The 27,389-nt window shown below is 38.7% G+C and overlaps 1 long non-coding RNA gene across 1 annotated transcript; it reads left to right on the forward strand.

Moving 5' to 3' along the window:
- The first annotated feature begins 63 nt into the window (after positions 1-63).
- Positions 64-27,389, forward strand: LOC147503398 (uncharacterized). The gene is made up of 3 exons (XR_015220183.1): positions 64-111; positions 198-705; positions 27,329-27,389. It is a non-coding gene; the product is annotated as an uncharacterized LOC147503398 (long non-coding RNA).

Below are 27,389 nucleotides of genomic sequence, written 5' to 3' on the forward strand. Positions count from 1 at the left end.
TTGTATTTTCTTTATGTTTTATAGATTTTTGTTTATTGGGTTTTGGCTGTTGACTTATGGGATTCATTATGTTTATTTTCAGATTGCATTCGAATGATTATGATCATTCAGGTGAGTTATCATTTCAAGTTGTCATAACTAGTTCCCTGGGTATCAATTGTTTGAATAAATACTTAATTTGAGAAATTCAATTTTAGGGTGAGGCAACTGAATGCATGCCTGAGCTTCATTTAAGTTACTTAATTACTTGATTACAATTACAATTTCCTTTTTCTCTTATTTGATTGTTTAAGTATAGTTTTGGTTTAAATTTACACTAGTTTGTGCATATCATGCACATGGCATGGTGATTTTATAACTTGACGTGAGCTTGTCTTGCAATGGAACTGGGTATTCCTTTTTTCATGCCTGGTAGCTCTTTTTGTCGATCCATTGTATTTTTACCTGCCTACTATTGGGGGCTCAAACACGAGCTCGTGTTTGAAAACAGACTCAAATCTGTGAATTGTTGTTACTTGTTTTCGTACCATTGCCGATCTGTTCTACCTCTTGCACATGGTTATAAAATTCCATACAACATATGTAGCGCCAAGCTCATGAGTTTTCAGAAGGGGTGAACTTGTCATGGATCCTAAGAAGATTTCTAGGAGGTATTTGAGATCAGATTTCCTTATAGATTTGGCAGCAACACTCCCTCTGCCTCAGGTACTATCATGTATTTGCTTCAAGTGAACTCCATTTGTTTTATTTTTTTTGGGTCATTTCCTTTTACAATACCAAAATTTTCTTGTTACACACACATAGCATATATAAATGGCCGAAAAACTAGAGGGCGTGGCGTGGTAAAAGTGTATTAGACAAAAAGGGATATTATTATGTCTTGACTTCTTTTCCTAGGCACGCCAGCGTGGAGGTCTTGAGGGAGTGCACGGCCTCAGAATCTGTTTAGTAATCCAGCTAGGCCAACCAGGCTGGTTAGGCAGGCTTGCAAAAACAAATTAATCCCTATACCATAATGCCCTAAAAGAGCTCAAATACCAAAAAACCCATAAAAGGGATTGTGTTAGATTGATAGAGAAGCTCTTGGGTAACGGTGGAGAAGCAACCATAGCAGATAACGCGTCCTAGAGTTTAGACTTCAGAAGTTTCCAAAATGTTGACCTAAGAAAACTTCATGAAGTATATTTTCTATTGGATGAGGGAAAGGAAGAGGAGGGGCGTGTGGGTCATTAGTTTGATGGGTAGAGAGGCTTGAAGAGATATGAAGAAGAACAGTCAGAGACCTAGTTGACTAGTTCATATTTTCGTTGGTGTTTGAATTATGGGAAATGTTTGGTTGAAGAACTTTTATGCTTTTTTAAGAAGTATTGTTTCTATTTTTTGGTGGGTGAACTTTAAAATCAACTATGTAGGTGCTAGAAGGCCTCCTGCCTTCTTTTGAGAACACTGTTTTCATAATGTCTACACGGGGTGCTTATTTTGATGAATTAGAAGTACTGAAGGAAGATTCCTCAAATTATGATACTTGTGTTCTTTTGGGATACAATTGATAAGAGCCCAAAACTGTAGTTTTAACCCTGTAACAGTCATACTTTTAGACCAATTATGTGAGTAATAAGTAAGAGTTAATACTGATTACGTGTTTTTATGCATTTCAGGCTTCAAAGTCCATTATGTGCAGAAATGTGCCACTTTAGTGAGATAAAGGAGCAAAAGTCGGTTGCTAAGGAGTTCTGTGATTAAAGGCCAAGATTCAAGAAGACAAAGCCTTTCTAAAGCCCGGTCAAAAGCTGAAAAGTCGACGCGGGCAAAAACAACACTCAAAGTCAGCAGAACTTCCGAAGGCCGTATCTTTGGACTCAGACCACGGAATTGGGCCTACCATATGTCAAAACGACCGGCTCGGAAAGAGGTTTCCAATGATCTAAGACTTGACCTAATCAGAGGAGCAAAAGTGGACGAAAAGTCTGTTGAAGCCAACTGCAGCTGAAGAGGCCTTTTTAGACTGAAAAAATTGGGTTTTGGGCCTGATTCTCTGGCCCAAAACATGGCTCCAAGCCCATGCACGATTTTTGGATCTGAAGTATAAAAACAAGAGCTTGACTCTTTGTTAATGGTAGATAGTTAGACCTAGATTAGTTAGCCTCCATTAATTAGTTTTAGAAATTCAATTAGTTAATTAATTAGTTTTTCATATCTTGTTTTAGATCTAGTTTCATGTTTAATTAATTAGTTTAGAACAAAGTAGATTATTAATTTAGTATTTGAATCATTGTTTTATTATTCATTAAATTAATAAAATCGTGTTCTTGATAATCTAGTTTCATTTCCATTAATTGTTTAGTTTCAATTCTTAGATTCAATTACTTGTCATTATTAGTTTCAATTAATTCTTGCATGATTAGTTCCAATTGAGTTTAAATAAGTAAAGTTCAAATCTTTATATCATGTCTTGTTTGAATTCCATTAGGAATGATAGCGTGATGATTCTCGGCTAAACCTCCATTTGAGGGGGGTTGAGAAGCCTTGATGAAAGCTTGATTCGATTATCGTAGAAATCGTCGTAATTTCCTTTCCACTCTAGAAATGATTAGTTCACCATGAGAATGGGTGTAATCGTTCACATGCTAGTTATGAATTGGTAGAAATGCCATGTGTAATTAGGGATTAGGAGTAACCCAGTTGATCTCTAAGCGATTCAATTCGATTCTGACGATTAATCGATAGTAGGATTAAGTCGAAGTTAAGGTGGAATCAATCCCCTCTACCTCCTTATCATAGAATCGACGTAGCATTCCCATAGTTGTTCTAATAATTCGACTAGTTGCATCTTGTGGGTAGTTGCATCGTAGTCTAGTTGCCATTTCGTAAATCTCTCATTAGACTTTAGTTAAGATTACTTATACGTAGAGAACACAGCATGCAGAAGGACTAGGAGTGGAATGAATCATCTACTCCACTATATCTCATAGGATTGAGAGTAGAAATCTTTGATAAATATAGGCACGTATTAAGTTTTAGTTTACTTACGTTTTGAGTTTCATCGTTCATTTCGTAGGTAAACTATCATTTTTATGTTTTATCACATGGCGCCGCTGCCATCTTAGTTTCACTTTCGCATTGTTTTCGTAGTATAAGTACTCTTCTTAAAGTCCCATTTCACCCACCCACCCTTGTTCAATTCTAACTGTGGTTGTCTTTTTCAGCATTAAACTTCCTCGAAAAAAAAAATAAAAAAAAAAATTGCACGGAGCGCAACCCGCGCCCAAATCGAGCGCCACCGCTCATATTCTTACTATCGAAGTTGAAGCGACCAGCGCTTTAAACCGAGCGACCAGCTAAAACACTGTAACTTCGAAATTTAAGTTGGTAGCGACCAGCTTCAAAATGAGCATGCCAGCGACGACATGAATTTTGCCGGATTTCCATAGGTTTGATTCGAACTTCGATTTTTCAAGTTTTTCAATGTTCTAACTTGTTATATACACTGAACACGCGTAAACAAGACACTATTTATAAGCAAAGCAAGGACGCAATCAGGTATTCCTTTCTTCCACACCTCGCATCTCCTGTTAGAGGTTTATACTAGTATATCAGAATTGTTTGGAGTGTTGACGTGTTTACCTAAGTTTGGTCTTAGCCTTGTATGAGATTAAGGTCTGGTCGAACAAAAACACCGAATGTAATTACACAACAACGTCAACAAACAAGTCTATCTAGTATACCACCCACTACACCTCTAGCTACTATTTCACACACACCACCTGATATAATGCCTGAAGAAGGAGAGACTCCTCTCTCTGACTTCAACAAAGCCTTGAGCGATAGCCCCAAATCTTGCATCGTTCTAGCAAACCCAGTTGGGGATTTCCGAATCCCCCCAAATATTTTTAATTTGTTACCCGTTTTTCATGGTTTAGACCATGAAAAACCTTATCAGCACATGCGTAGGATTGAACAAGTCATAACAACATTCCACCATCCTACGGTTGGTGCGGAACAAATTAAACTGAGGGTATTCCCTTTCACCTTAGCCGATAAGGCGGCGTCTTGGTTAACTGCCCAAACGCCTAATTCTGTGGACTCGTGGGTTAAACTTGTTCAGCTATTTATGGAACATTTTTACCCAACCCTAAAGACGGATGAGATGCTTTCCAAGATTCATTTCTTTCGACAAAATCCTTATGAATCATTTTCAGATGCTTGGAATTGTTTCACCGATCTCCTTATAGAGTGTCCACATCAGAACCTAGCGAAAGACACGTTAGTTCGTGCCTTTTTCAAAGGACTTCTACACCACCATAAAGAAGTCCTTGACATAATGAATGGGGGTAGTTTCTTAAGCAAAGGAGCCTTGGAGGCTTATAGATTTTTAGAGGATCAAACTAAGCGAAATAACAACTTGGGGGGGGGGGGGTAGTGACGATATCCACTGCTCCACTAGTTCTTCTAATACAGTTAAGGCCGCCGATAGGTTTGAAATTAAATATGATCCAGAGCTTAAAACTCTAATCGAATCACTCACTAAAAAGGTAGAGGCCATTTCTGTTCAACAAAAGCCTATCCCCGTCATGAATGTAAATTCAAATCCATGTAGTTTCTGTTGGAGCCCTGAGCATCCCGACTTCCACTGTCCTATAGCCTATGAACAGGCTTGTTCCATTAATAGTGAACCTAACGCCCCTTGGAGACAAAATCCCAACTTCGGTTGGAGAAATAACCAACACGTCACCCCTCCAAGGTACAATAATCAATATGTTAGGCCAACGCACAGTTTTATCCAAGCTCCACCACGACAAGGGCGAGTCGTCGGGTAATTTTAATAATTATAGCAACCAAGTGCAACCTCGACAAGGTCAAGCACAAGGTCAAAGTAGTTATAATAATTATAATGCTAATAGAGGTATCGTTCCTAAATAATAACTATCAAAATCCCCATAAATAATTCACGAGATAGTTCGGTCACACCACTTTCGTGACTACTACACCCACACAACCGATCGTCTTGACACCTTCATACAAGTGAGCCAAAAACTTTTTCAAACCATGGCTCAATCTAACCAACAGCGGCTTCTATAATCTGTTAATAATTTAAGCCAACAAATTGGCCCAAGATAAAGCCCAACCCAAAGGTGTGTTTCCGATCATCACAATACCTAATCCTAAAATAACAAACACAGCCTTTGAGGTAACCGATAATACTAGTAATGAATATGAAAATGTAGGTGAGCTAAATGCCATCACCACTCTCCGTTCTGGCAGAGTGGTTGATAACAAAGTAACTATGCCTATAGTTACCCCACCAAGAGTAACCCTACACCGCTATTTTACTAGATAATTGAAATAGAAACTGAAGAGCCTACCCTGTAGAGGTACCAGTTATAACACAACCTAAGAAACAGAAAGCCAAGGTTAAACATCCAGGTGATACTATTGCTAAATATAGAGAGAAACCACCGTTTCCACAAAAATTAGCCATGTTAACTAGGGATACAAATTATGAGGAGATTAGGGACGTTTTCAAGAATCTAACTATAAACCTTCCCTTCCTAGAAGCTATTAAAAAGCTACCACACCATGCTAAGTTTCTTAAGGAGTTGTGTACTACTAGGCGTAAGACCAATATACCAAAAGACGCGCCTTTTAACGTAACAATTCCCAACTCTATCTGAACATAATGGGATTGTTAAGTACAAGGACCCTGGTCGTCCTACTGTACAATGCACCTTAGGAGATTCCTATACGACGACCGCGTTATTAGACCTAGGGGCTAGTGTTAACTTACTTCTGTTTTATTTGTATAGACAAATAGGTCTAGACGAGATGCAACCCACTAAAATGACGTTGCAATTAGCTGATCGGTCTATTAAGTATCCTAAGGGTGTGGTCGAAAATGTCTTTGGTAAAATTCAGAATTTCTACTATCCGCTGATTTTGTCATCCTCGATACGAGAAGTCGCTAACGACTCTGTCCATCATCTTAGGGCGTCCTTTCTTCGCAAGTGTGCCAATCGCTCATTAATTGCCGCGATGGTTCGATGTCCATGTCTTTTGGCCATCTTGCTGTTGAAGTAAATATTTTTAAAACAAAGACACATTTACCCGATTCGTCTATGGATGGAGAGGTTACATTAAATCGAGAGCTTCGCTCGAGATTATTTCAACAACACATTCCCTGATGATAAACATAAAATGAGTAGTTTACCTACGAAATGAACTATGAATTCAAAACGTAAGTAAACTAAAACTGAACTTTTACGAGTCTATTATCAAAGATTCTACTCTCGATGCGAATTGCACTAAGTGGAGTAGGAAGTTCGTTCCACTCCTAGTTCTCTAGCACGGATTGTTCTCTAAGTCTAAGAAATCAGTCTTAAGTCAATGAGAGTTTTACGAGGGGTGATTATACTACGATGCAATATGAAAAGCAATATGTTGAATGTCACTACGAACTATATGGAAATACTAATGTTCTTGAATCTAGATAAAGAATTAGAGGGGAATTGAATCCACCTCGAATCTAACTTAACAACCTAGTATAGATTGTCGATTCTCGATTCTTACGCCACGGCAAGAAGAATTTCGAAGTCTAATCCCTAGGGTTCATGGCATTTCTACCGGATACTAACTAGCATGTGAGGTCGCCCACCCATTCTCATGGCCGAAACACTCGACCTTCTAGAGTGGAATAGATTCTACAACCAATTCTATACTAACCACTAAGTTTTCATCAAGGCTTCATCAACCCCTCTAATGGAGGTTTTAGCCTTGATTCATCAAACTAACATTTCCCATTGAATCTAAACTAAACATAATGTTAGAATTTGAGGTTTACTTACTTAAACAATAATGAATCTAATTTAATGACTGGAATGAATTAAGGACAAGAATTTAAATTAGATCTAGAATGGAAATGACAAAATTCAAATGGACAACTAACTATTTTATTTATCTAATCAATCAAGAACAATGATTCAAAGATTTAATCTAAAACAAGAATTGAAATAGAACTAAAACTTAATTTAATTAATAAAACTAGATCTAGAATTCTATATATTAATTTAGGTCTAACTAGCTACCATTAACAAAGAGCTAAGCTTTTGTTTTTATACATCCAGATCTAAAAATCGTGCATGGGCTTGGAGCCATGTTTTGGGCCAGAGAATCAGGCCCAAAACCCAATTCTTTCGGTCCAAAAAGGCCTCTTCAGCTGCAGTTCGCTTCAACAGACTTTTTCGTCCACTTCTGCTTCTCTGATTGCGTCAAGGCTCGGAGCATTGGAAAGCTCTTTCCGAGCCGGTCGTTTTGACATAAGGTAGGCCCAATTCCGAGGTCTGAGTCCAAAGATATGGCATTCGGAAGTTCTGCTGACTGTTGCTCCTTTATCTCGCTAAAGTGGCACAGTTCTGCACATAATGGACTTTGAAGCCTGAAATGCATAAAAACACGTAATCAGTATTAACTCTTACTTATTATTCACATAATTGGTCTAACAAGATGATTATTAAGGGGTTAAAACTACAGTTTTGGGCTCTTATCAAACCACCCCAAACAAAGATTTTGCTTTGTCCTCAAGCAAAGATGAGAAATTAGAATAAGTGACCAAAGATGGAGTTCTAACTACTCTCTCGTTTATTTGAGTGCGATTGCATTGACCATATGCAACAAGGCCTTAAACCACTAGGAATTCCCTAGTGGACGAAGTTATAGCCCTCGTGAGAGTTTTCCAGTGAAGGTACTCACAAACTTCATCTATACTACAACGACTAAGAAATAAAACTATTGTTTTCTCATTCATGTCTCAACTATCTATACATCTCACTAGCAAATACATAAGAATAACCCAAATGAACCCTAAGCTAATATATGCATAATAATCAATCATCTAAAATAAACATATAACAATGAGTAATACTATGAAATGTAATAGCAGTCCGTTTAAAGAAACTTCGGATTAAGCGTCCTTAAGTAGGTCCTCACATAAATGTCAAGACAAAACCACTCTGATTTTTCCACTCAAGTTTTCATTGCTCCGGTGTCAAGCAAGGGCACACTTTACCTTACAATCTCAATGACAACAAGGAAGCTCGAGTCGATCAAACACATCCGCCACTTACTATCACACTAACCTATTCCTAATTGAGCTAGAGGTCTTTATTAGGTGTCATGGGATTAGGAGATGGTTTAAGAAGGAAGGAAGTGGATATTCAAAAGGACAAGTCCGAGATAATAGAGTCTTCATATTATGTAACTAGAGAAACCTTGTTATTTACTTTTGCTTCTACACTTTGTTTCCATCCTTAGCCATATTTTTCTTTTTCTTTTCTTTGGCTTTTGACTCCCTTTATTCTATTTTTGGAGTTTTGATTTATTTCTATTTTTTTTTTTCTTTTTCTTTGGATGGAAAATTCTTTTCTTTATTTCCGGAAGCAACTAACTAATTTTTGTTTACACAGGTTTTTCTCTTCTTCTCTCTTCATCATTCTATTCTCAGACTTATTCTAAATTGGGTAGGTTGATTTATTATTATTATATATATATATTTTTTTATTTTGTTTTGTTTTTGTAACAGGGTAAAGGAATTGTGGTTTATGGAAGGGCTAATGAAAGGCTCAGAGGGGCGACTAGCGGAAAATAATTCATAGGTTTGAATTTCGCTATATCGATCCAAAGAGGGCCTAAATTCTCGCTTTTTAGGATATGGTTTAGTGATCAAGCAAGTGGACGGTGATTTCTCTATCCGGATTTTACTTCTCCCTTGTGTCATTTCTCAAATGTTTCACTCATATAAGGCTTTAGGCTATATTCTCACAGATTTGTAGAATAAGTACTCTAGCCTAGATTTCAAAAACTTATCGCCAAACAATCATAGATACTCATGTAATATATTTATAGATAGATGCAAAGATTATTACCTACATATTAACTTAAGTTTCTAACTATTATTCTCGATGCAAAAGCTACGGAGACTTCTAGATTGTTAAGAGCATGGAGAAAGAAAACAATACCAATATTCCTAAGTGTATAGCATACTTTTTTTTATTTATATTTTTGAATTTTGAAATTTTAACTAGAAAACAAGTGCATATTATACATATCTATATCCTAACAGATGTCTTAATTACACGTGTTTCTATGCCCCCAACAAGAAGCATGCTTTGTCATCAAAAGCATTTAAATAAAGAGGGGGTAGGAAAAATACCATTGAAGCGCGTGAAATGAACATCCGCAAAACAAAGTTAAAACATACAAATATAGTAATAAAATACCGACGCAACTCTATAAGAGTTCCACCCATTATGGGGTTAATGTAATAAAATTGCTTGGGACATAAGCGGACACTAACTTAACTAAAAACTTACCTGCACCCCAAAGATTTACTCGCCATCCTCCTCTTCTATATGAGGTTCTTTTCGCATCCCGCCATGCCATAACAACTTGCCACGCCTTCCATCGTGGTATCATCAACTAGTGCTAACCTTTCTAGTGTTATTTGGTCTGATGGGGTGTAAGGGGGCAACCAAATGTGGTTGCACATCGCCATCCCGCCAAGTCATGGCTCTAATGATCTTACCATTATCGATTGGTGGGTCTCATGATTTCGACACTTTCCCTAACTGTGGTAATCGCGGTACGAATCACGGGTAGGCAAGCCGCGTAAGGCGGCAAACCAAGACAGTCATAAGAAGGTACTTATGCCTCAAGGAATGGCCTCGCCTCAGAGTAGCAACTAAAACTCGGGGAATGTCATACCGACGACGCCCCTCGGCTAAAAGCAAGGAAAACGTCCACCCGATATATTATTGGCGTATAAACCGCCGTTCTAGAATGTTCATCATGATGAACAACATGGTCAGGCCTACATTCAGCGATAGGCTACTCGTATGCGATGTTATATTGGTCTTGGTCCATGATATGAAACACCCTCCCCATAATACTCATGGAAATAGGCATATTCATATAGGTATGAGTTATCCGTCATATATCCCCACGTGTGCATAGGGTCGGTAATGGCAATCCCGAAACCAAAGCTATCAAGTGCTTACTCATTCCATAGTCGCACCATCAAAAGCAAGGGAAATTTTTGTTCTCCTTCTTGGGTACAAAAGAAAGTAATATTATTATAGAAGAATTCAGTTAGCTTTAGGTGAAAAAGAGTCGCCATCACTTACCGTAAGATGCCGCCATCCTAATCGCGACGATCCGGCCGTGGAACGATGCTCCATAGGTATCGGTTCCCATCAAGTCTTCAAATGACTGTTCAGAATCACTATAGGAGGTGTCATCTTAAAACTACTCTGTAGAACAAAAGAAAAACCTGAAGAAACCTCGAAAAATTTGAATTTCCTGTGCTTACGGGAGGAGGGCACGGGCGCTGCCAGATAGAAGCGCGAGTCGCCGTAGGTTTTGAATTACAAGGTGTTTGAGCGCTGGTCGCGCTTGCAAGCGCTGGCGCTCAGAGGATTTTTCGATTTGCAGTGTTTGAGCTCGGGTCGCGCTCTGCTTGGGCATGGGCGCTCTTAAGATTTTTAGATTGATAGTGTTGTAGAAGTCGCGCTCTCTGCTTGAAGGCCCAGAGGTGCGTAAATCGAAGTTTACAAGAAAAACAAGAGGAAAAAGGTTGGAGTGAAAGGTGAGAGATGATTGTGGGTTGTGAGTGTAGAATGATGGAAGTTTTAAATAGGTTCTAGGTTTCCAAAATGAATCGGCAAGTTGCCAAATTGTTTTAAGGCAATTTCCGAAATAGAAAACTCCGCCAAACCCGAACCGAAAACTAACCATAGTTTTGATTTCCTAACAACCCCGTATCTAAACTCTCCTACATATCATGCTACCACTATTTTCAACTTTTACTCCAAGACAACCTTACGAAAAGATGATCAAAATAAATTATATTAAAATAATATGAAATCCAAGCAATCTAAAACAAACAACTTAATATTTAAATCTAACTACTTTAAATAAAATTCCACTAACAAAACAATAAAAATAATGAAATAACAGACACAACCGATGGTGAACACCTAGGGCGTGGAAGAAGATGGTCCCCGAGATGGAGATCGGTTCTATGGCTTAAGAATGGCTTGAGCCATCTGGCTCAAGCGCGACGACGCTCATGCCTCTCGACTCACCGAGACAGACTCATCCACGAAAGTGGCATACGTCGTAGCATCTCTATCCTGAACAAGCCGTGGCTTCCATCTCAGCCTTGAGTATCGCATAATCGGGCTTGGTGATTCTCGTGGATAATCTCCAAGTTAGACAAGATATCTTCCCCGACCCTTTCGAAAGCATTTCAACTCTCGCCCGAAAGTTCGCTTTGCTTATTTCGAATTACAATTTGTCTATGTCGGATATCTTCACAGATAACGATAACTGCATCGCAACCCAGGTTTGCGATTATCATTCGCTCTAAATTAGAAGTATGACTATCGAAATTATCCTCAACCAACCATGTCATATCTTCGCCTTCATTATTCGACTAACCAGTATTCTCTCGCAGACAACGGCCAAGTCTCTTGATGCATTCCTTATAAATACTTGCATTAGAATGCAATTTGATCTTAATAGGAGCAGATTTAGCGACAGCTCTAAATGAGAGCATAATCTTAGTGATCAATACGGAAGAGGCGCGTGCTCTTTTCCCTCCTCTAATCACATTCAAAATTAAATCAAGGATGCAGAAATTACACTCATTCGCTTGCAAAATCCGAGAACGCGTCGCGTATTAATCGGTCCGATGTCGCGACTTTGTCTTTCCCGAGGACGTTTTACCAATCCACCGAGCTCTACCCGGATTGGTTCTCGTGGTCGTCGCTTAACGAATGAGATATCGTATTGTATTCACCCTCTATGACCGTATCTTTCATCAAAACAGAACTGCAGTATACCGGGTTCCCGAATGGTCGATCTAGGTTGGTTACAGCGTGATTCCTAATAGCTCAGCCAACAACTATCTCGAAACTTCCCTCCGCGTTCCTGCTATCCTAATGAAAATCCTATTTCCCTCCGATTCTCGTTTCTTATAAAACTGTTATACCAAATCATAGTCATAGAAATCCTCTCATTCGAATATACCACAGTCCGCTCCAATGTCTCTTAAACATCTCATATCATCATAAAATGGCTAAACCGTCGGAGCAAACGCGTTTTCCGGCAGAATTCTACGTCGTAGCGCCATTTTAGTTTGGACTGATTTGGGGTTTGTAGATGGTGGTGGATGCGAGTTTGATGAAAACTAACTAAACACAACGGTGGTGGTTATGGTAGGTACGACGGCAGGTTTGAAAAACTTGGATTGGTGTGCGTTTTCTTGGTGGAAACGGTTGGAGGTTGTGTTGGTGTTTCACAATGGGGTTGGGTGGTCTTTCTATTTTGATGTATTCTATTTTTAATTTTATTTTATTTTATTTTTATTTGGGTTGCTAGGGTTTGAATTTAAAAGTGTGTCAAGCGGTTGGAGAAGATGAAGTCGCGATTTGTTTTTGGAAAGGGCTGGGCGCTACCGGTGAGGTGAGCGAAGTTCGCCCAAGCCCAATTTGATTTTTCGACTTCCGTCGATTTTTAGCGCAACTTCAAACTAAAATTCCCGCTTCGTTATCAGTCCGATTTTTGCGAATGAGATATGGAAATGATCAGGAAAGAATTTCCAATCCAATGATCCATAAAACACTCGATTCTAACCATGGGTGACGTATGAGAGGGTGGAAGGACGCCTCGAAGTGCGTGTGTGACATAAGTTATGCGAACGAATAAACACTAAATTAGATGACGTCAAACCCAATGAACTATACTAATGGACCTAAGCAACGCAAAAGGAAGTTTCGAGCAATCCGGATGCAAGGATCGACTGCCCACCCCCAAACAAATTTTTAAACACAAAATTTATTTACAACGTGGGTCGTTTAAAGTCAGATTTCCAAGACTTGTTGGATTGCTATGTCTATGATTTTTAAGAATTTTAATTTTATTTTTATTTGTTAAGAAACACGAAAAACAATAAATACATAATTCACTCCATAGAGGAACATGACTCAAAAATCGAGAAAACATGCGAAAGTGGAAAACGTGAATTATGTGAACTGTGGACTTAGGATCCGGTGCTTACAGCCACACACTCCATAGGGAGGGCCCGGTTACCTGAATGGTGCACTTACCATTAAATGGAAGTGAAAGGAAGTACACCAATGACAAGGGTCATTCCTCATATATAGGGTCCTGTAAAAGGACTTCCTCTATATCAGGGGACAGAAGTTCGTGAAAATGTTTTAACCGTTGACCGTTAACTTGAAAGGTACTGTTGTCCTTGGGATTTACCAAGGTAATTGCCCCATAAGGGGGTGACTTCAAGAACTTAAAAGGACCGCACCAACGGGTTTTAGTTTCCCCGGAAAATATGTAGACGGGAGTTGTAAAGCAAAACCTTTTGTCCGACCACAAACTCTTTGGCGCAAAGATATGCTTATCATGAACACGCTTCATGTTAGCTTTATAATCCTTCACGATCGTAAGAATCGCCACGGATTTCTTCAAGCTCATTTAATTGTAACTTCGCTTGACACCGCCTCATCAATATTGTAGTTAAGGCTTTTATAGCCCACGAGCACGGTGCTCTAATTCAACGGGCAAATGACATGGTTTCCCAAATACAAGTCTAAAGGGGAGACATACCTATAGGAGTTTTGAAAGCAGTTCTATATGCCCATAAGGCATCCGATAGACGACCGATCTTTCCTATCGTGGTTTACATCGTTGTTTCTAAAATCTTTTGATTTCCTATTAGAAACTTCTACTTGTCCGCTAGTTTGTGGATGATAAGGAGTTGCTACTTTGTGTGTAACTCCATACTTTTTCACTAGGGATGCAACAACTCTGTTTGCAAAATGTGTTCCCCATCACTAATGATGGCTTTAGGAATGCCAAACCTACGTAAAATGTATTTTTAATAAAAATACCACGGTCTTATGGTCATTGCTACGCAAGCTAGGGCCTCTATCCATTTAGACACGAGTCCACGGCAACTAGAATATAAATATAACCGTGGGAAACAGGAAAGGGCCCATGAAATCAATACCCCACACATCAAAAATTTCTACTATCAAGATTGGATTTAATGGCATCATATTACGCCGGATTCGCCCCAAGTTGTTGGCAACGAATACACGCCTTGCAATGCACTTGGGCATCCTTAAAAGGGTAGGCCAATAAAATCCATTATTGAAGAACTTTAGCGGCTGTTTTCATTCCGCTAAAGTGGCCACCACACTCTTTTTCATGGCGAAACGATAGAACTTCATTATATTCCCACCGGGAATGCAACGGCGAATAATCTGATCCGCACAATACTTAAAAAGGTAGGGCTCATCCCAAAGAGTATAATCTTGACTCGCCAAGAACTTCTTACGCTCATTTCTTGTCCAATTATAAGGCATAACATCAGCCGCTAAATAGTTTACGATGTCCGCATACCATGGTGATGAAAAAATAGCATACGATGCTCATCGAGAAAAGAATCCGGTGTGGACTCGGAATCACTACTATCGCCATTTGTAAGTCTAGATAAGTGGTCGGCAACTACGCTTTCGACCCTCTTTTGTCCTTTTATTTCTAATGTGAACTCTTGCGGAGAAGAATCCATCGGATTAATCTCTCGCTAGCATCCTTCTTTGCAAGAAGGTACCTAAGGCTGCATGGTCCGTAAACTAAAGTTTTAGAACCAACCAAATAAGGACGAAACTTATCTAAAGCATAAATGACAGCTAAGAATTCTTTTTCAGTAGTTGAATAATTCCGTTGAGCATCGTTTAATGTTTTACTAGCATAATAAATAACAGTGGACTTATTATCTAGTTTCTGTCCCAAGACAGCACCAACTGCATAGTCACTAGCATCACACATGAGTTCGAAAGGTTTAGACCAATCAGGAGGCTGTATAATAGGTGCAGTGGTTAGGGCGGCTTTTAAGGTTTCAAAAGCCTGTTTACAGTTAAAATTAAAATCAAAGATTGCATCCTTCAAAAGCAGGTTAGTTAAAGGCCTAGCTATTTTCGAAAAATCTTTAATGAAACGCCTATAAAACCCCTCGCATGGCCTAGAAAAGCTCTAATCTCACCTGACAAACCGCGGGTTTAGGTAGGGTCGCTATCTTATCTAGTTTGGCTTTATCTACTTCGATGCCATCACTAGATACAATATGACCTAGCACTATGCCCTTTTTGACCATGAAATGACACTTTTCCCAATTTAAAACGAGGCTCTTTTCTTCACACCGTGTCAAGACCTTAGACAAAGTTAGACAAACATTCTGTAAAGGAGTCTCCATAGATAGAAAAATCATCCATGAACACTTCCATAAAGCCTACCATGTCACTAAATATATGAAGCATACATCACTGGAAGGTACCGGGGGCATTACAAAGGCCAAAAGGCATTCGCTTTATAGGCATATGTTCCGGAAGGACATGTGAAGGTTGTCTTTTCTTGGTCATCAATATCAATAATAATCTGAAAATAGCCGAGTAGCCATCCGTAAAACAATAAAAGCATGACCAGCTAGACGCTCTAGCATCCGATCTATAAATGGTAAGGGAAAGTGATCCTTTCGTGTCATAGCATTTAAACGTCCCGTAATTAATACGATTCTCCATTTCATAGGACCTTGAGTGACAACATAGTCACCCTTCCCGCTACGCACCATGGTAACTCCCGATTTCTTAGGAACTACATGAATGGGACTTACCCATTCACTATCGGAGATTGGGTATATAATACCCGCGCGATCGAAAGTAATCGCAAAGACTTCTTCCCTAACCACCTCTTTCATGGCAGGGTTCAAGCGACGCTGAGGTTCGCGAAAGTCTTCGCGTTATCCTCCAAATGGATAATGATGAGTGCAAACATTAGGGTCAATTCCCTTAATGTCGGCTAGGGACCAACCAATCGCAGACCGATGTTCCCTAATCACCCTTATTAAACATGTCTCTTCATCCTTAGTTAACAGAGAAGATATAATTATCGGGTGACTACCATCCGGATCAAGTTGAATATATTTTAACTCCGGGGGAAGAGGTTTAAGCACTGGTGCGGACGGAATGTCCATTGATGTTTCATAAGTGTCCTTATCTTGCGTAATGAAGACTTGCTTAGGTAGCAAGTCTTCATAATCAGTATATGGAGCAACCGACGGGTCTACAATTGGTGTGGACTCTAGGATGGTGTTGACTTCCTCTAAGTAGGAGTCATTTACAAAATCAGAAGGTCCAAAAGAAAGGAATTTGTACATATTGTTTTCAGGAAACGTGTTGTTAAAATAATCTTGAGCTAAACTCTCGATCATGCTAACCTCCCCATCTACAGACGAATCTGGTAACTGTTTCATCATTTTAAAAACATTTACCTCGACGCATGTGATGGCCAAAAGATAAGGACATCTTTCCATAGCGACAATTTATAAGCGCATTGGCAGCCGCTTGCCAAGAAGGGCGCCCTAAAATGATTGGTACGAGTCATTAGCGACTTTCACGATCGAGGATAACAAAATCAGCGGGATAGTAGAAATCCTCGAACCTTAACAAGCACGTTTTCCACTACACCTTTAGGATATTTAATTGACCTGTCCGCTAATTGCAACGTTATTTTTGTAGGTTGCATTTCCTGTAGACCTATTTGTTTATACAAGTAATACGGGAGTAAGTTAACACTCGCCCCGTGTCTAATAAAGGCGTCGTGTGGGAATCTCCTAAGGTGCATTTTACAAGAGGGATTCGGTCCTTGTACTTAACAATTCCATTGTTTTCGGATAACGTTGAACCTGCTCAGTTAAAAAGCGCCTTTAGGTATATTGGTCTTACGCCTAGTAGTGCACAACTCTTTAAGAAACTTAGCGTGGTTAGGTAGCTTTTAATAGCTTCGAGAAAAGGAAGGTTTATCGTTAGATTCTTGAAAACGTTCCTAATTTCCTCAAAGTTTGTATCCCTGGTTAGCATGGCTAATTTTTGAGGGAACGGTGGTTTCGCTCTATATTTAGTGTATGGCTCGACTTGAAGTGTAACCTTGGCTTTCTGTTTCTTAGGTTGTGGTTTAACTGGGACCTCTACAAAGGGTAGGTTCTTCAGTTTCTATTTCGGTATCTAGTTCGATATCCGGTGTAGGGAGTACTGATGGGGTAACTATAGGCATAGTTACTTTGTTATCAACCACTCTTCCAGAGCGGAGAGTGGTGATGGCATTTAGGTCACCTACGATTGTAGTTTCCGTACTAGAATTACCGTTTACCTCAAAGGTCGTGGTTTGTGTTTTTTTTGGGTTTGGTATTGCTTGTCCCGAAAACGCTTTTGGTTTTTTTCGTCTTGGGCTAACTGTTGTATGCCCCGATTTATGGATTGTAAAATCTGTTGGTTTGATTGAGTCATTGTCTAGAAAAGTTGTTGGGTAACTTGTATAAAGGCATCGATACGATCCGTTGTGTAGTGTAGTAGTCACGGGTGGTGTGATCGAACTATCTCTCGTTGATTATTTATGGGTGGGTCGTGATAGTTATTATTATTAACCTAACGATACCTCTATTGGTATTATAATTATTATAATTATTCTCGACCTTGTGCTTGACCTTGTCGTGGTTCAAGCTTTGGTTGTTATAATTATTATAATTCCTCGACCTTGTCCTTGTCTAGGTGGAGCTTGGTTAAAATTGTTTGTTTGCCTAACGTTTTGATTATTGTACCCTGGAGGTATTACTTGTTGATTATTTCTCCAACTGAAGTTGGGGTGTTGTCTCCAAGGGGCGTTAGGAATAGGATAGTTATTAATAGAGTAAACATTATCTTGTTCTGGTGGTTGTTGTTCATAAGCTAGAGGACAATAATCGTCAGGGTGCTCTGGACTCAAACAAAATGACTACTTCTACTATGAAAACAATGCTAAAGTGTAACTAAGATGGCAGCGGCGCCATTTGATAAACATAAAATGAGTAGTTTACCTACGAAATGAACTATGAATTCAAAACGTAAGTAAACTAAAACTGAACTTTTACGAGTCTATTATCAAAGATTCTACTCTCGATGCGAATTGCACTAAGTGGAGTAGGAAGTTCGTTCCACTCCTAGTTCTCTAGCACGGATTGTTCTCTAAGTCTAAGAAATCAGTCTTAAGTCAATGAGAGTTTTACGAGGGGTGATTATACTACGATGCAATATGAAAAGCAATATGTTGAATGTCACTACGAACTATATGGAAATACTAATGTTCTTGAATCTAGATAAAGAATTAGAGGGGATTGAATCCACCTTGAATCCAACTTAACAACCTAGTATAGATTGTCGTGATCTCGATTCTTACGTTTTTCTGGCAAGAATTTCGAGTCTAATCCCTAGGGTTCATGGCATTTCTACCGGATACTAACTAGCATGTGAGGTCGCCCACCCATTCTCATGGCTTAAACACGACCTTCTAGAGTGGAATAGATTCTACAACCAATTCTATACTAACCACTAAGTTTTCATCAAGGCTTCATCAACCCCTCTAATGGAGGTTTTAGCCTTGATTCATCAAACTAACATTTCCCATTGAATCTAAACTAAACATAATGTTAGAATTTGAGGTTTACTTACTTAAACAATAATGAATCTAATTTAATGACTGGAATGAATTAAGGACAAGAATTTAAATTAGATCTAGAATGGAAATGACAAAATTCAAATGGACAACTAACTATTTTATTTATCTAATCAATCAAGAACAATGATTCAAAGATTTAATCTAAAACAAGAATTGAAATAGAACTAAAACTTAATTTAATTAATAAAACTAGATCTAGAATTCTATATATTAATTTAGGTCTAACTAGCTACCATTAACAAAGAGCTAAGCTTTTGTTTTTATACATCCAGATCCCAAAATCGTGCATGGGCTTGGAGCCATGTTTTGGGCCGAGAATCGGGCCCAAAACCCAATTCTTTCGGGGTCCAAAAGGCCTCTTCAGCTGCAGTTCGCTTCAACAGACTTTTCGTCCACTTCTGCTCCTCTGATTGGGTCAAGTCTTGGACCATTGGAAAGCTCTTTCGAGCCAGTCGTTTTGACATAAAGTAGGCCCAATTCAGGGTCTGAGTCCAAAGATATGGCATTCGGAAGTTCTCACGACCGTTGCTCCTTTATCTCGCTAAAGTGGCACGGTTAAGCACATAATGGACTTTGAAGCCTGAAATGCATAAAAACACGTAATCAGTATTAACTCTTACTTATTATTCACATAATTGGTCTAACAGTATGATTATTAAGGGGTTAAAACTACAGTTTTTTGCTTTTATCACCTGATAATCATATTCCCAAATTTCTTTCCTTTGGAAGTTCAGACTCCAACATTTTCATTCCTACACTAGTCGATACACATATTATGGATGAGGACGAGATAGATGACTTTCTCAAAGATATAGAGGACTACCATAGTAATGTGGATATGACCAATCTAGATGAGGAATTCGATGAGTTTCTTAGAGCAGGTGATGATTCACCCTATCAAGAACTACTTTGCACAACATCCACCTCGACTCCCCTCCTTCCACCCTTTCAAAGGAATCTTGAGTTTGCACTCGATCCTTTTGTTTTTCCTGTACTTCATAATTTTTTAAATCCACCTAGTAAACAAATACTTCAGAAGGACAAACCATTTGACACCTTCATTTTTAGACTTGAGACAGTCCCTACCTACACCATGAATGAGTTTTGTGCTAAACCCACATCCTCATTGTTTACATGCTTTCCTTCTACAACTTATCCATATCCATCATATCTTCCACAACCATTCACTTTTCCACACTTATTCACTAGGACACCCTCTCGTTCAAAGATGAAAAAGAAGGTGCATGCTAGGTTACGTTATAGGTCTATCCGACTTCGCTTTCAGTTCACTAGGTTATGTCATAGGAAATCTTGGTGCTTGATTGTGTTTGGGTATGTTGTTTGTGATATTTATTTATGGAATGATCCACAACTATTTCGGTTGTTAATATTTGATAAACTGCATGTTCATACATATGTTTAGATAAAGTCTCGAGTATCTGACTATAAATGACTCAATTTTTGTGTTTGGTGCATTCCTTTCATTTACAGATATTGGTGAGTGCACCATTAAGGTAACCGGACCCTCCCTATGGAGTGTGTGGCTATAAGTACCGGATCCTAAGTCCACGTTTAACATAATTCACGTTTTCCACTCTTGCATGTTTTCTCAGATTTTTTAGTCATGTTTCTCTATGGGGTGAATTATGTCTTTATTGCTTATTGTTTTTCCTTATAAAAGTAAAAAAATATATATATATTAAATAATAAACATAGTAATCTAGGAAGTCTCGGGAATCTGACTTTAAAAGACCTACTGTTAAAAAACAAATTTTCTAAACTCTGTTGTAAAAATTTGTTTCGGGGTGGGGTGTTCGTGTTTCCGTCCTAGAATGTTTTATGTCCCATTAGAGTTGCTTAGGCCATTTAATTTTATTACGATTCGGGTTGACATAATCTATGAATTTAGAGTTCAGTCGTTCGCATAACGTACGTTATGCACGCACTTCGAGGCGTTTTCCACTATCTTATATGTCATCCACGGTCGGAATAGAGTGTTTTATGGATCATTGGATTGGAAATTCTCTCCGGATCATTTCCATATCTCATTCACAAAAATCGGACCGGTAATGAAGCAACAATATTAGTTTGAAGTTGCGCGAAAAATCGAAAAATTTGAATTGGGCTTGGGCCCAACCCGCGCGCACCGGCAGCGCACCTGCGCCCCTTACCTTCGCACCAACAGTCGCGTTCTTCACTTCTAAAAACCGCCATTAACGACCAACAAAACTTCAAAACCTAAAAAAAAAAAAAAAAAAATAAAAAACCTAATTAAACCCATGCCCACAGTTCAAATCAACTTCAAATCTTCTCTAAAATCTTTCCACCAACACCTCCACCAATTTAAATCATCAAAAACCACCGGAAAATAAAAAAAATGAACTGCCGCGCCACCACACCACCACCACCATCGTTTTTTTTCAGTGAGGTTGTTCCTCATTGCTTCCTACACCTTCTACAAACCCCAAATCAGTTTAAACTCCAATGGCTCAACAACGTCGAATTTTGCCGGAGAAAGCATTTACTGGTGACCACTTCACGCCGTTTTACGGTGACGAAATGATTAGTAGAGATTGGAATAGCTTGTGGTACTCGACCAAAGCCTTTTACCACGAAGACTTAGTCCGACGGTTTTACAACACGAGGGAGTTGGAGGGGAGTAGAATTTTTGTTACGGTGGCAAAGAGGAGGAAGGAAGTAACTTCTGGGTTGTTGGCTGAGATTCTAGGCATTCCGCCTAGAATCCATCTGGATGCCACGTTACAGGAGTCCCAATATAATGGGGTCGAGCCGTTGATGAACGTAACAATTACCGAAGGGAACTACAATGCGAGCTCGCATTGTGTTCGGCAGGCATCCCTCATAACCAACCAGCTGGCTGTAGCTCAGTGGATTAGTCAGAATGTCCTAGGGAAGGAGAAGGTCAGCGACATCGGTCTGAACTGCCTCCACATACTATGGATACTCCAGGAGCAGAAGTATGAGTTCTGTATCTTGGAGTTTTTCCTTAACATGATTAGGGGAGTAGGGAAGTCTATTGCACCTCTCCCTGTTTTGATAACCAAGATCATGCTGAAGTTGAGAGCAACTCCCACGTCTGATAGGATTTACCTCACCCTACACCGAAATCCTCGTATTTATAAGGATTGTGTCCAACGAGTTTGGAGGTTGCCTGAGGATAGGGAAGAGGATGAGGAGGATGGTGGAAATGAGAATATGAGTTGTTTCCGTTTTCGGGTTTGGAAATTTTAGTATTTTCGGAAACTGCCATAAAAACTTTTTGGCAACTTCCCGATCCGTTTTAGCAACTTACAACCTATATAAACTTCATTCATTCTACACTCACAACCCACACTACACCTAACTTCCATCACTCACCTTTCACTCCCACGTTTCGTCTCATTTTTCAATCATCAAGACCTCGAGCGCGAGCGCGCTTCGCCCGGAGGAGCGCACTTTCAGCGCTCTACTCATTTGTCGAATTTTGCACGCAGCGCACCGCACCAGCTTCAAGGTGGCGCGACTTCGGCCAAACACCGGAACTCAAAATCATCGAGCGCACTGGCGCTTCAAGTGGAAGCGCACTCGGCCGACCTCCGTAAACACAAAAATTTCCAGTTTTCTGCGGGTTGTTCCCGAATCATTTGCAGCTGTTCCAAAGCATCGTTTTGAGATGACATCTCCTACAATAATACCAGAACAGTCTTTCGAAGATTTGTTCCAAAGCACTACTTATGGTGCTTGGTTTCGCGAGGCGATCACATACGTAGGCTGGGAACCGCTTATGGTAAGACCTGCTGAACTTTATTCTCCAACACTAGCATCTTATTTTTACGATAACTGCATTTTCTTTGAGAGATCAGATGGAGAACAAGTGTTCTCCATCAACATTGATGATGAACTAATGGAAATTACCAGGTTCTTGCTAGCATTTGTTCTTGAACTTGCTATGCCCACTGAAATACAAGACCCATGGTGTTATTGGGTAGATAATATGCATGTCTACACTTATGAGTTTTTGCATGAGTCGTATAGGGCAAGCATTTTCCGTATCAAGGACTAAGGGGACTATAACGTCGCTTTTGGTAGCCTATCCATGAACATAGGAACTGTTATGTTTTGGATCATGCTAAACATTTTAGGGGAATGGCGTTTTTCTTCTGTGAATGATGCCACTTGCAGCGTCTTCCTTGCTTTAGCCACGGGACGTATGTGCCATGACCTTCCCAGAACCTTGATTTCTAGTTTAGCTCGAGCCCATAGCATGAGGCATAAGTACCTTCTTATGCCTGTTCTAATTTCCCGTATTATGCTATGTTTCTTTCCTATTTTTTGTACACGTTTCACGGATTAGATTACGGTCGACACTGTGCGACCCACCAATAGTATTATTCAATCTTTTCGTGCAATGACTTGGCAAGGGTGGAGGATACAACCTCATCAGGTTGCACCCTACACCCCGTCAGACCAAGTGGCGCTTAATAGGTTAGCAATAATAGATGATAAATGGCGGGAAGCCTGGCAAATTATCATGGCATGGCAGGACGCGAAGGAACCTCACTTCTTTATAGAAGAAGAGGATGAGGAGGATGATGATTAAAGCGGGAGATAAGGTAAGTTGTAATTCTAGTTAGTGTCTGCTTATGTCCCAAGCAATTTGATTCTTGTTAACCACATAATGGGTGGAACTCTTATAGAGTTGCGTCAGTTTTTATATTAGTATGTTTTAACCTTGTTTTGCAGATGTTCCAGAATTTCACGCATTTCCATGGTATTTTTCTACCCTCTTTATTTAAATGCTTTGAGGACAAAGCATGCTTCTTGTTTTGGGGGGGCATAAAAACACGTGTAATTAAGGCATCTGCTAGGATATAAATATATATAATATGCATTTGTTTTCTAGTTAAAATTTTAAAAATTCAAAAATATAAATAAATAAGTTCATGCTATACACTTAGGAATAGTGGTATTGTTTTCCTTCTCTATGCTCTTAATAATCTAGAAGTCTCATGTAGCTTTTGCATTAGAATAATTTTTAGAAACTTTGGTTAATATGTAGGTAATAATCTTTGCATCTAGCTATAAATATATTACATGAATATCTATGATTGTTAGCAGTAAGTTTCTGAACTCTAGGCTAGAGTACTTATTCTACAAATCCTGTGAGAATATAGCCTAAAGCCTTATATGAGCGAAACATTTGAGAAATGACACAAGGGAGAAGTAAAATCCGGATAGAGATATCACACGTCCACTTGCTTGATCACTAAACCATATCCTAAGCGAGAATTTAGGCCCTCTTTGGATGGATATAGCCAGAAATTCAAACGTATGAATTATTTTCCGCTAGTCGCCCCTCTTAGCCTTTCTTTAGCCTTTCATAAACCACAAATCCTTTACCCTATTACAAAACAAAATAAAATAAAAAATTCAACCTACCCAATTTAGATAAGTCTGAGAATAGAATGAGGAAGAAAGAAAAAGAGAAAAACCTGTGTAAACAAAAGTTAGTTAATTGCTTCAGAAAATAAAGAAAAGAAGTTTCCATCCAAAGAAAAGAAAAATAAAAATAGAAATAAAATAAAAACTCCAAAAAAAAAATAGAATAAAAGGAGTCAAAAGCCAAAGAAAAAGAAAAAAAATATATGGCTAAGGATGGAAACAAAGTGTGGAAGCAAAAGTAAATAACAAAGTTTTCTCTAGTAATATTATGACTCTATTATCTCAGACTTGTCCTTTTTGAATATCCATTTCCTTCCTTCTTAAACCATCTCCTAATCCCCGCAACACCTAATAAAGACCTCTAGCTCAATTAGGAATAGGTTAGTGTGATAGTAAGTGGCAGATGTGTTTGATCGACTCCGGCTTCCTTGTTGTCATTGAGATTGTAAGGTAAAGTGTGCCCACTGCACACTGGAGTAGCGAAACTTGAGTGGAAAAATCAGAGTGTTGTATCTTGACTATTATTGTGAGAACCTACTTAAGGACGCTATTCCGAGTTTCAGAAACGAACATGCTAGACATTTCATAGTATTACACATTTTATATATGTTTATTGTAGATGATTGATTATTACGCATATATTAGCTTAGGTTTCGACTTGATTACTCTATATGCATTGCTAGTGAGAGGTATAGTTAATTTAGAGCATGAATAAGGAAACAATAGTTTTATTTCTTAGTCGTTGTAGTATAGATGAAGTTTGTGAGCACCTTCACTGGAAAACTCTCACGAGGCTATAACTCGTCTACTAGGGAATTCCTAGTGGTTTAAGGCCTTGTTGCATATGGTCAATGCAATCGCACTCAGCGAAACGAGAGTAGATAGAACTCCATTTTTGGTCACTTATTCTAATTTCTCATCTTTGCTTGAGGACAAGCAAAATGCTGTTTGGGGGTAGTTTGATAAGAGCCCAAAACTGTAGTTTTAACCCTATAACAGTCATACTTTTAGACCAATTATGTGAGTAATAATTAAGAGTTAATATTGATTACATGTTTTTGTGCATTTCAGGCTTCAAAGTCCATTATGTGCAGAAATGTGCCACTTTAGCGAGATAAAGGAGCAAAGGTCGGTTGCTAAGGAGTTCTGTGATTAAAAGCCAAGATTCAAGAAGACAAAGCCTTTCTAAAGCCCGGTCAAAAGCTGAAAAGTCGACGCGGGCAGAAACAGCACTCAAAGTCAGCAGAACTTCCGAAGACCATATCTTTGGACTCAGACCTCGGAATTAGGCCTACCTTATGTCAAAACGACCGGTTCGGAAAGAGCTTTCCAATGGTCTAAGCCTTAACCCAATCAGAGGAGCAAAAGTGGACAAAAAGTCTGTTGAAGCCAACTGCAGCTGAAGAGGCCTTTTTGGACTGAAAGAATTGGGTTTTAGAATCAGGCCCAAAACATGGCTCCAAGCCCATGCACGATTTTTGGATTTGAAAGTATAAAAACAAGAGCTTGACTATTTGTTAATGGTAGATAGTTAGACCTAGATTAGTTAGCCTCCATTAATTAGTTTTAGAAATTCAATTAGTTAATTAATTAGTTTTTCATATCTTGTTTTAGATTTAGTTTCATGTTTAATTAATTAGTTTAGAACAAAGTAGATTATTAATTTAGTATTTGAATCATTATTTTATTATTCATTAGATTAATAAAATCGTGTTCTTGATAATCTAGTTTCATTTCCATTAACTGTTTAGTTTCAATTCTTAGATTCAATTACTTGTCATTATTAGTTTCAATTAATTCTTGCATGATTAGTTCCAATTGAGTTTAAATAAGTAAAGTTCAAATCTTTATATCATGTCTTGTTTGAATTCCATTGGGAATGATAGCGTGATGATTCTCGGCTAAACCTCCATTTGAGGGGGGTTGAGAAGCCTTGATGAAAGCTTGATTCCGATTATCGTAGAGTCGTCGTAATTTTCTTTCCACTCTAGAAATGATTAGTTCACCATGAGAATGGGTGTAATCGTTCACATGCTAGTTATGAATTGGTAGAAATGCCATGTGTAATTAAGGATTAGGAGTAACCAGTTGATTCTCTCAAGCGCTCAATTCAGATTATGACGATTCGTCGTTAGTAGGATTAAGTCGAGTTAAGGTGGAATCAATCCCCCTCTAACTCCTTATCATAGAATCGACGTAGCATTCCCATAGTTGTTCTAATAGTCGACTAGTTGCATCTTGTGGGTAGTTGCATCGTAGTCTAGTTGCCATTTCGTAAATCTCTCATTAGACTTTAGTTAAGATTACTTATACGTAGAGAACACAGCATGCGGAAGGACTAGGAGTGGAACGAATCATCTACTCCACTATATCTCATAGGATTGAGAGTAGAAATCTTTGATAAATATAGGCACGTATTAAGTTTCAGTTTACTTACGTTTTGAGTTTCATCGTTCATTTCGTAGGTAAACTATCATTTTTATGTTTTATCAAGAATCCTAAAACATAGTTGTTTGTTGGAATTGAACTTTGTCTGCTATGCTTATCTTTACAGGTTAAAAACATTTCTTCTATCAAACATTGTTTCCCTTAATATTGGCTGGCCTTTTCTTCATTATCTTTCAAGTGATTAAGTAGTTGGTTACTGTTTAAATATGATTCAGATTGGTTTGTTGACCGGAGTAGCTTTAGCTTTGTTATATCTTTTTCTTCGGGTTTGAGACCTTTTCTCCTTTTTACCTCGACTCTGCTGTCTTGGAGATCACAAGATCGGGGTTCCGTAAGGACCAGTGATTATTTATTGTCTTTACTATGTGAGAAGTCCGAGGATACATGCAAGGCATGGTAGCTTTGAGATAGCCTAAAAATGGCATTTTGCATGACAATTATGCAAGGCGTTTCAACCACTCGCGTGATTCCCACTCGATCTATAATATGCTTACAATGTAATTGGAGTGGAAGAGCTACGAGAAGTTGCAAATGCATTCTGTTATTTATATCATAGCAACGCAGCGTTGCTACTTGGTGGTAGACTTGTAGCAATGTTGTTTATATCATAGCAACGAACCATTCGACTTTAATGAAAATTGGAAATCTTTTGATGGAACAGATGGTTGTAGTCAATATGACAGATTGATTTGACCACATCTAGGTGCCCCTCCTCCCCCTGAAAATGTAGTATTTTACTGTGAGACTGCATAAACTTATATATTTTTGAGAATTATTAAATCAAATGAAGAAAATACTAACACCGACACATATTTATGAGCAGTTTGTTGCTGGCTCTCAACCAGTGAACGCCCTTGCTTTTGTTCTTGATGGACTCTACTATG

This window comes from Coptis chinensis, chromosome 4, assembly GCF_015680905.1.
Source record: "Coptis chinensis isolate HL-2020 chromosome 4, ASM1568090v1, whole genome shotgun sequence".
In the NCBI taxonomy this organism is placed as follows: domain Eukaryota; kingdom Viridiplantae; phylum Streptophyta; class Magnoliopsida; order Ranunculales; family Ranunculaceae; genus Coptis; species Coptis chinensis.